Source organism: Apodemus sylvaticus, chromosome 2 (assembly GCF_947179515.1).
Source record: "Apodemus sylvaticus chromosome 2, mApoSyl1.1, whole genome shotgun sequence".
Taxonomy (NCBI): Eukaryota; Metazoa; Chordata; class Mammalia; order Rodentia; family Muridae; genus Apodemus; species Apodemus sylvaticus.
The window spans coordinates 34,642,426-34,652,600 of NC_067473.1; positions in this window are offsets into that span (position 1 = coordinate 34,642,426).

The following is a 10,175-nucleotide window of genomic DNA, read 5'->3' on the forward strand; positions in this document are numbered from 1 at the left end:
AGGGCTAATATCCAATATATGCATAGAACTCAAGACGTTAGACCCCAGAGAACCAAATAACCCTATTAAAAATGGGGTACAGATCTAAACAAGAATTTTCACCTGAAGAAATTTGGATGTCCGAGAATCTCCTTAAGAAATGTTCAACATCATTCATCATTAGGGAAATGCAAATCAAAACAACCCTGATATTTCACCTCACACCAGTCAGAATGGCTAAGGTCAAAAACTCAAGAGACAGCAGGTGTTGGTGAGGATGTGGAGAATGAGGAACACTCCTCCACTGCTGGTGAGGTTCTCAGATGGTACAACCACTTTGGAAATCAGTCTGGTGTTACCTCAGAAAACTGGACATGACACTTCTGGAGGACCCTGCTATACCTCTCCTGGGCATATACCCAAAGGATTCCCTAGGAAGCAATAAAGATACATGCTCCATTATGTTCATAGCAGCCTTATTTATAACAGCCAGAAGCTGGAAGGAACCCAGATGTCCCTTAATGGAGGAATGGATACAGAAAATGTGGTATATTTACACAATGGAATACTACTCAGCAATTAAAAACAATGAATTCATGAAATTTTTAGGCAAATGATTGGATCTGGAAAATATCATCCTAAGTGAGGTAACCCAATCACAAAAGAATACACATGGAATGCAATCTCTGATAAGTGGATATTAATTAGTCCAGAAGCTCTGAATACCCAAGGCACAATTAGCATAACAAATGACTGCCATGAATAAGTAATCAGAGGGTCCTGATCCTGGAAAGGCTTGATCTAGCATTGGAGGGGAATACCGGGATAGAGAAAAAGGAGAGAGGTGATTGGAGAATTTGTGGAGAGAAGAAGGTTTATGGGACATAAAGGGAGGGGGGAACTGGGAAAGGGGAAATGATATGGAATGTAAACAAAGAATATAGAAAATAAAAATATATAATAAAAAACAAGTAACACATTTTATGGATAACACTCATGTGCAACAATTGTGAGGCTCACACTCTCAGAAAAATCATAACAAATGATATATCATAAGGAAATGGAAAATTATGTAAATTTCAAGGAAAAAATAAAGATACAGTTCCTTTTTTCATGAGAATGACTATGTTATTGTCCCAAGGTCCAATGATAAACACAGAGTCATTAGCAGAGATAGCAATAGCTGTACCCTTCCAATCTGTGGTGAAAAAGGCTGTGTGTGCTTTGTAGACAAACTTCTTACTTAGTGCATAGGAGCTTAGCTTGGCCAAATATGGGCAGACTTAAATTCTGATGATAAAACAGAACCTAGCCCTAACCCTAACCCTAACCCTAACCCTAACCCTAACCCTAACCCTAGCCCTAGCCCTAGCCCTAACCCTAACCCTAACCCTAACCCTAACTCTAACTCTAACCCTATTCCTGACTCTAACCCTAAGCTAGCTCTAACTCTAACTCTAACTCTAACTCTAACTCTAACTCTAACTCTAACTCTAACTCTAACTCTAACTCTAACTCTAACTCTAACTCTAACTCTAACTCTAACTCTAAACAACTCTAACTCTAACTCTAACTCTAACTCTAACCCTAACCCTTACCCTAACCCTAACCCTAACCCTAACCCTAACCCTAACCCTAACCCTAACCCTAACCTTATTCCTGAATCCTAGCCCTTTGCTCTTTAGTTGGAGGTTTGGCAACTATCTAGTGACTTTCACTGTCTCTTTACCCATTGTCATTATCCATAGCCCCCAGCCTAGAGAAAGGAATGCTTCAGTGGATCCATCTACTATGACAGACACATACGCCTTCCTAATATTTTTCTGGAAAAGTAAAATTACTGGAGATTAATTCATCAGCTTGCTTATTTCTTCCTGCAATGAATACAGAAAAGTTACAGTATGCATGGGTATGACTTTCTTGCTGAAAATAATCCTACAACATAAGCAGAATCTGAAATGATATTTAAAGGTTTATGAATTAACTGTAATAGATATAAGAGCCAGTTCCAACATTTGTACTGAAGAAAAAGAAGTGTTGATAGATTAATGAATATCGGCACTATAAAGCCTTCCTATACCATTAGGAAAGTCAATAAAATAAGGATCTGCATATGGCATAAAAGAAGGTTAAATTTTTATAACCAAAAATTTAGTTCCTGGGGAAAAGATCCATATATTAACAGCTGAATAATGATTTTCTGTCTATCCATAATAATTTACAAATGAAACTTGAAAATCCTGCAGTTCTATAATGCTCTTAAAAGCTGATTGTTAGTTAATGGTAATATCATACAACAGGGTTCAAACCTATATAAATTGTTGAGATGAAGTCCTCCCCTGACTTACTAATTAAGCAAGAAGAGTACTGTAAGTACTTAGTATGTTATGGTTCTTATGGAATAAATAAATCTATGCCATAGGTTTAATCTCTTTTGCTATAATATCTGTAGAACAATTTAATGAGAAAAATAAGTTTAAAGGCAGCAAAAGATCCACAGGATATGCAAGTACTCTTTTAAATAGCTATAGTTCCTTTCTTGCCTCTCACGATAATATGTGAGTTCTATTCAGAGCTCTCTCTCTTCTTCTAGACTTTAAATAGATTAGGTGGCACATTGCAAATACTAAGTTCAGCTCATGAGACTCAGGAGAATTTGGGAAACAAATTCTTTTTTCCTGACTCAGTCTAGCTTCCCTAGGTTGTAAGTTAGTTTCTTCAAAGGCTCTCCTAAATCCCAATCAAGAAATGGAGAGAATTCAAGGTTAGATTGGTTATACAATTCTTCATCCAATGCTCCAGGGTCATATTCGAGCAATGGAGAACACATATTTAAGGTGTACAGTAAGGAAGCTGAGGAAATCATCCCCAACCTAGCTGTCAGCCATGTCAATCCTTTTGATTTTGCTTAATGAGGAAAATATTTTTGCTTCTTCTGCAAAATTTAGGGATGACTCATCCAGTTTATAATCATTCAAGGAATTATCTATCTCTTCATTATTAATATCCTTCTTCCTTAAGCATGCTCATAACAGTACATATTAATGCCCAAGAACCCAAAATTGAACAGGAATCTTTTTCCCTTTTTTTTTTGTGTGTGACTATACAATATTCTTTCTAACCCTGTCTCATACAACTTCATCTAAAGTTGTTTCTTCTGTAAAGAAGATAAAATAATCATAAAAATCTTGCTATAAATCTAATAGTTGTTTTAAGTTTTCTGTTCTTTCTTTCTTTAAAAACATATATACAAGCTTGAGATGAGGAATAATCTTCCTTGTTTTCTGCACTATTATTATCATTTGCCTCCTGTTATGACACCTTCACTCTCTTACCTAATATAGAACTTTAAGTCCCTGTTCAGGAAGCCAATTACCACTGGTTTATAGGTGGTGGAACCTGGAAAAATGGGGCCAATAATGAGGCCCACTAAAGCCTCATGCAATAACCAACTTTATTCATAATATCGGAAAATTTATACTTTAAAAATTAAGAGGAGTCACAAGTAACTAAAAAAATAGAAGTATGGATTTTGTCCTTCTGCATGATTACTCTTCAGCATACCTTAATTTTTCAGTTCCAGAATATTTTGCACTTTTTCAGTTGGAATACTTCTATGCAAACCACAGAGATGTTACAGGAGCTGTAAAAACCAATGTTTCCAACACTGTAGGGACAAAAATGCTAGTGAATAGAGATAAAAGACAAAAAAATACCTGAATTTAATAAAAACAAGCCTATAGCTGATACAAACTTAAATGGAAAAAACTCAAAACATGTTTACAAAAATCATACTCATACCTATTCAAAACAATACTTAAAGTCTGAACTAGAGCAATAAGACAATTGAAGAAGATTAAAGGGAGATAAATTAGAAAGGAAGAAATCAAAGTATCTTTATTATTAATTGAAGCGATAGTATACATAACATACACAAAAACTCCACCTGGGAAATCCTAAATATCATAAATATTGTTAGTAAAGTACCTTGATACAAAATTAATTCATATGAATCATCAGTCCTTTTACATACAAATGGCAAATGGACTAATAATAAAATCAGGGAAACAACACTTTTTACAATAGCCTCAAACACTATAAAATATCTTGGGGGTAATTGTAACTAAGGAAGTGCAAGATTTGTAATATAAAAGTTTATGACATTGAAGAAAAAAGTTGAAAAAGACAAAAAAGATGCAAATATTTCCCATGCTCATGTATTGTGATTATTATATTGTAAACATGCCAAGACTTCCAAAAGCAATCTACAGATACAATGTAATCCACACTAGAATTCAGAGCTCCAACACTAATTATAATGCCATTCTTCCCAGATCTAAAAACAAGAATTTTCAGCTTCATAGAGAAACAACCAAGCAAGCCAACAAACAAAACCAGAATAGCTAAAACTGTCCTAAATAAAGAAATATGAAAGCTATCACTACTCTGTATTTCAAGTTAGGATAGTACAGGATAGATTATTAGGATAGATATATCATAATAATTCCATAATGGTATAAGCACAAAAGACAGACATTTTGATCAATGAGGTCTAACTAAGTATAGACATAAATCCATATGCCTATGAATGCCTATTTATTGATAAAGAAAGCAGAAATACATATGAAAAAAATGATAGCATCTTCAACAAATTTTGCTAGTCAAACTGAATGGCTAAATGTAGAATATTACAAATAGATCCATACTTATCTTCTTACATGAAACTAAACTTTAAATATATCAAAGACCTCAACATAAAACCAGATCTACTCAACTTGATAGAAGAGAAAGCCATAAATAGCCTTTAATTCTCAGGCATGGGAAATGACTTTCTGAACAGAACACTGTTAAAAGACATAGTAAGATTAACAGTTAACATAAATGCAGACTTCACTCAAGACATTAACCAGAGCTTGGAAAGCTCAGTCCCAAGTGGGATGTATCTATCAAATTTCTCCCCTTGGAATTCCTTAAATCCTGTGAAAGAGGAGACAGAAAAAGTATAAAAGCCAGAGGGGAAGGAAGATACCAAGAAAACAAGGCCCTTTACATCAGTTACACACAGGTCATACAAACTTACAGATTTCTCTCTCTCTCTCTTTTTTTTAAAGAGTGTTCTTGTGTCTTCTCTTGTGCTCTTTCTCTTTGGTTTGTTTGCCTTGTCCAGTTCAAATGTGTTAGTTTTCCTTTTATCTTTAAATATTTTGTAATTTGATTACTTTCCTTCAGAAAAGAGAGGTAGAAGGAACTGGGTGAAAGAGAGGGTATATCATTCAATAAAAAGATCTATTTTCAACAAAAATAAAAAAGAAGCATTTCCAATTCATTAAAAATTTGCTTTCATAGTTTATTAAGGCAAAATTATATAAATAATTGTTTGAAGATATTTTTGTGAGTTATTATAAATACATGTTTGATTTGTATAATGGCTATTTGTGGTTGTCACCTTGACTATATCTGGAATGAATTACAATCCAGAATTGGAGGGTTCACCTGTGATCCAGATCTTGAGGCTGGAAGACATAAATTTGTGACCTGGAAATTTGCATGGCGGTTTTGAGGCAAAGATGCCATGAAAACTTAGGCCCAGGTAAGGTTGTACATAATTTTAATACTAGGAGACTGCGGCAAGGATATCTCTGAGTTCAAGGTCAGGCTGGGACAAAGCAAGTCCCATATCCAGGTGTAGAGTTACACATTTTTAATCTGGACAGCACCTTCTGCTGGAGGCCTCCATTAAGACATTGGAAGAAGGAAGATTCACTCTTCTTTGTGTAATTGGACTTACTTGGCTGCACATCTGTTGGAACCTATTTCTACAGAAGTCCAGCTGAAACAATCAGCATTGTGGGACTGAGCAACAACTCTCTTTATTCTTGGACTTCACATTCACAGCTGTTGAGTTAATTGGACTATAGACTGTAAGTCATCACAATAATTTCCCTCAGTATAGAGAGGCATTCCATAAGTTGTCTGACTCCAGAGAACCCTGAATAATACAAATTGTATAGATGTTTGGTAAACCTGTATATTGGAGATTTGGTAAAACTTTCTGCAGTTCATAGTGGTGAGAAGGAGGCATTTAAGAAAAAGAAGATAGTTCCTATATCCACATGCCCTTCCCAACATTCATTGTCATTGGTTTTCTTTTATATTTTGAAAAAACATTAAATTCATTCTTTAAGAGTTATACAAGTATACTTGTATGATTACAACCACTCACTACTACCACTTACAATTCCCAATAAACCCCAACACACATTTATTATCTAGAATTTAGGTTTTCTCCATTTTGAAGGCTCTCTATAGCTTGTGTAATACTAATAGAAGAGTTGATAAAACTCTTCTAGAAATAAATTTATTTAAACATTTTCTTTATGAGAATCTAATGACAGAATATAACCCTAAAAAAATGACAAGTGAGATTATATAATATAAAAAGCTGTTAGCTTGCTTTTACATTGGGTATTTTTAATTTACATTTCAAATATGTCCCCTTTCTAGGTCTCTTTTCAGAAGCCCCCTATCTCCTCCTTCTCCTCCTGCTTCTAGGAGGGTGCTCTCCAACCCATCCCCAATCCTTCTCTCCCTGGCATTCCCCTACACTGGGACATCGAACCCCTTCAGGCTCAAGGGCCTCTCCTCCCACCGATGTCCAACAAGGCCATCCTCTGCCACATTTGCAGCCAGAGCCATGGGTTCCTCTATGTGTATTCTTTAGTTGGTGGTCCAGTTCCTGGGAGCTCCAGGAGTTCTAACTAGTAGACACTATTTCTCCTTCCATGGGGCTACAAAGCCCCTCATCTCCTTCACTCCCTTCTCCAACTCTACCATCAGGGACCCTGCATTCAGTACAATGGTTGGCTGCCAGCCTCTACCTCTATGTTTGTCAGGCTCTGGCAGAGAGTCTCAAGAGACAGCCATATCAAGCGTCAATCAGCAATCACTTCCTGACATCCACAATAATGTCCAGGGTTGGTGGCTATATATGGGATGGATCCCAAGGTGAGGCAGTCTCTTCATATCCTTTCCTTCAGACTTGTGGTCCACACTTTGTCTCCATATTTTCTCCTGTAAATATTTTGTTCGTCCTTCTAAGAAGCACTGAAGCATCCACACTTTGGTCCTCCTTCTTAGCTCCATATGGTCTGGGAAGTGTATCTTATGTATTTGAACTTTGGGGCTAATATCCACTTTATGAGTGAGTGCATACCATGTGTTCTTTTGTAACTGGGTTACCTCAATCAGGATGATATTTTCTAATCTGTCCACTTGCCTGTGAATTTCATGACTTCATTTTTTTAAATAGCTGAGTAGTACTCTATTGTACAAAGTTACCACATTTTCTGTATCCATTCCTCTGTTGAGGGACATCTGTGTTCTTTCCAGCTCCTTGGCTATTATAAATAAGGCTGCTATGAACATAGTGGAGCATGTGTCCTTATTACATGTTGGAGTATCTTCTGAATATATACCCAGGAGTAGTATAGCTTGGTCCTCAGGTCCTCAGGTAGCATGATGTCCAATTTTCTTAGGAACCACTAGACTGATTTCTAAAGTAGTTGTACCAGATTGCCATCCAACAGGTAGTAGAGGAGTGTTCCTCTTTCTCCACATCTTTTCTAGTATCTGCCATCACCTGAGTTTTTGATCTTAACCATTTGGACTTTGTGAGGTGGAATCTCAAGGTTGTTTTAATTTGTATTTCCCAGACGACTAAGGATGTTGAACATTTGCTTAGCTTCTTCTAGACCATTTGGGATTCCTCTGTTGGGCATTCTCTGTTTAACTCTGTTCCCCATTTGTTAATAGGGTTATTTGGTTCTCTGGGGTCTAACTTCTTGAGTTCTTTGAATATGTTGGATATAGCCCACTATCAGATATGGAATTGGAAAAGATCTTTCCCCAGTCTATTGGTTACCATTTTGTCCTGTTGACTGTGTCCTTGCCTTACAGAAGTTTTGCAATTTTATGAGGTCTCATTGGTTGATTCTTGGTCTTACAGCATAAACCATTGGTGTTCTGTTCAGAAACTTTTTCACTGTTCTAATTAGCCATTCTAAAGTTTTAGGTTTGCACCAAAGCTTTTAATGTATCTTTTACTGTATAATAACTCATATTGTGAAGTCTCCATATAACATTCTGATTTCTGCCAACACTGTTAAAGATCATATGAACTCTCCTGTCTGACACCAGAATTGCAAATACCATGCAGTTACTTGCCATTGTCTGTTATATTGATATGGAAGATAATGAAAAACAGACAAGTAGCATAATTTCACTGTTAAAAGAGTGTAATCATACCAAATACTAGCCTGATTACTATGTATGTATTAAAATAGCCACCCCATCAAATTAAGGAAAAGAATAATAAAATATTTAAGTACTTTAAATAAAATAAAATATATCTCCTATTATATGAGTTCAGGATGAATTAAGCTAGTATAAAAATCAATTATATCTCCTACAATGATTAAAGTAAACAGATATCAGAACCATAAGGATCTGATGATACATATTTATTTTTTTATTTTTAAATCAACTCATTACTTCATACAGATAATCATTTCAACTCCAGAGACAATTGCTTTTGTCAAGTTGTTTTACAACATTGAATATTTTTAAACACTGAAGTGTTTCTATATTAACTTTTCTATAACATTTCATAGAAAAGTACATTTGTAATTTGCCTGACAGGGCATCTTGAAGATGAATGGTTGTTGAGAATAGTTAAGATAGTGAACGAAGTTTATGCAAAAGAGCTATCCAAAGACTCTAAAGGTGGTGAATTTTAAATACCACAGCCTCTTGAGTCATTATAATGATGGATTGACTTACTGTTTTCGAATAACACAGAGATCTTTTCTGAAATAGTGAATTTGTTGCATTGTAACTGGTAGTATAGGAAAAAGAAACTAATCATGTTAACTTCAGTAAAAAAAATGCATCAGTTTGCTAAAAGAGAATATTCTGAATATTGTATGAGAATATTAGATTGTAATTGAACATTTCACTATTTTGTTAGGTTTTGTTACATTTTTATTTATGTGATTACTACAATTTTATTTTAACTGTCTTTTAAAAAGACTCTATTCAGTCTGACACCATTAGGTAGATATTATTTTACAGAACCATTCTTAATAAAAGTTGCTTTGTATAGGAGCTAATGTGTTGAATACGGCTGACTTTTATATTATATGCATGTAAAATATTATTTAGCTTATAGTAATTATTTAAAAACCTGGAGAATTGAATGGATGCTTTGTAGTTTTCAAGTTTTATTTCTTTTTTATGGGTTATTTTATTTATTTACATTTGAAATGTTGTCCCCCTTCTGATTTCTCCTCTGCAAACCCCTATTTTCTCCCCTTCCCACTGCTTCTATGATGTTGCTCACCCACCTACCCACCCATTCCCACCCCACTGCTCTAGTATCCCCCTATGCAGGGACATCCAGCCTCCACATGACCAAGGTCCTCCTATACCACTGATTCCAGAAAAGACACTATTCTGTTACTTAGGCTGCTGGAGCCAAGGGTGCCTCCATGTGTACTTTTTGGTTGATTGTTTAGTCCCTGGAAGCTCTGGGGAGTCTGGTTGGTTAATACTGTTGTTCTTTCTGTGAGGTTCCAATCCCACTTAGCTCCTTCAGTCATTACCCTCACTCCTCCATTTGGGTCCCTATAAATTGAAGACTCTTGTGTTGAGTAAGAGAAAATAGCTTTCAATTTGCAGAAAAAATAACTTAAAACTCATTGGAGTAGAGATAAACAGAAGAAAATGGAATAGTTATTTTTTACTAGATCTGAATTATTAATAGAAAATGATACTTTGTGCCACTTATTAAATGTATAAACATGCTGTCTTAGTTATAGTTATGACACAGGTATCTTGACTATGTATGTTATTCTTAGTTACATTTCTCTAATACTATGCATCATTTGTCTTGATAAGTTTTATTCATAGAAAATAATCAATTTATTTTAATGTTTGGTTCTAAATTATTTGCTTGTGATTGTATTATCTCTTTGATTAATATTTACTGCTACTAAATACATAAGTGTCTATATTTACTTTATTTTTAATGGAAATGATAATAATATCACAGAAAATCAATGATCTGATTTTAAGTTGACATCTATCCAATAAATTCAGTTTATTATAAAATCAAAGTTCAGAAAATATCACTGATTTAT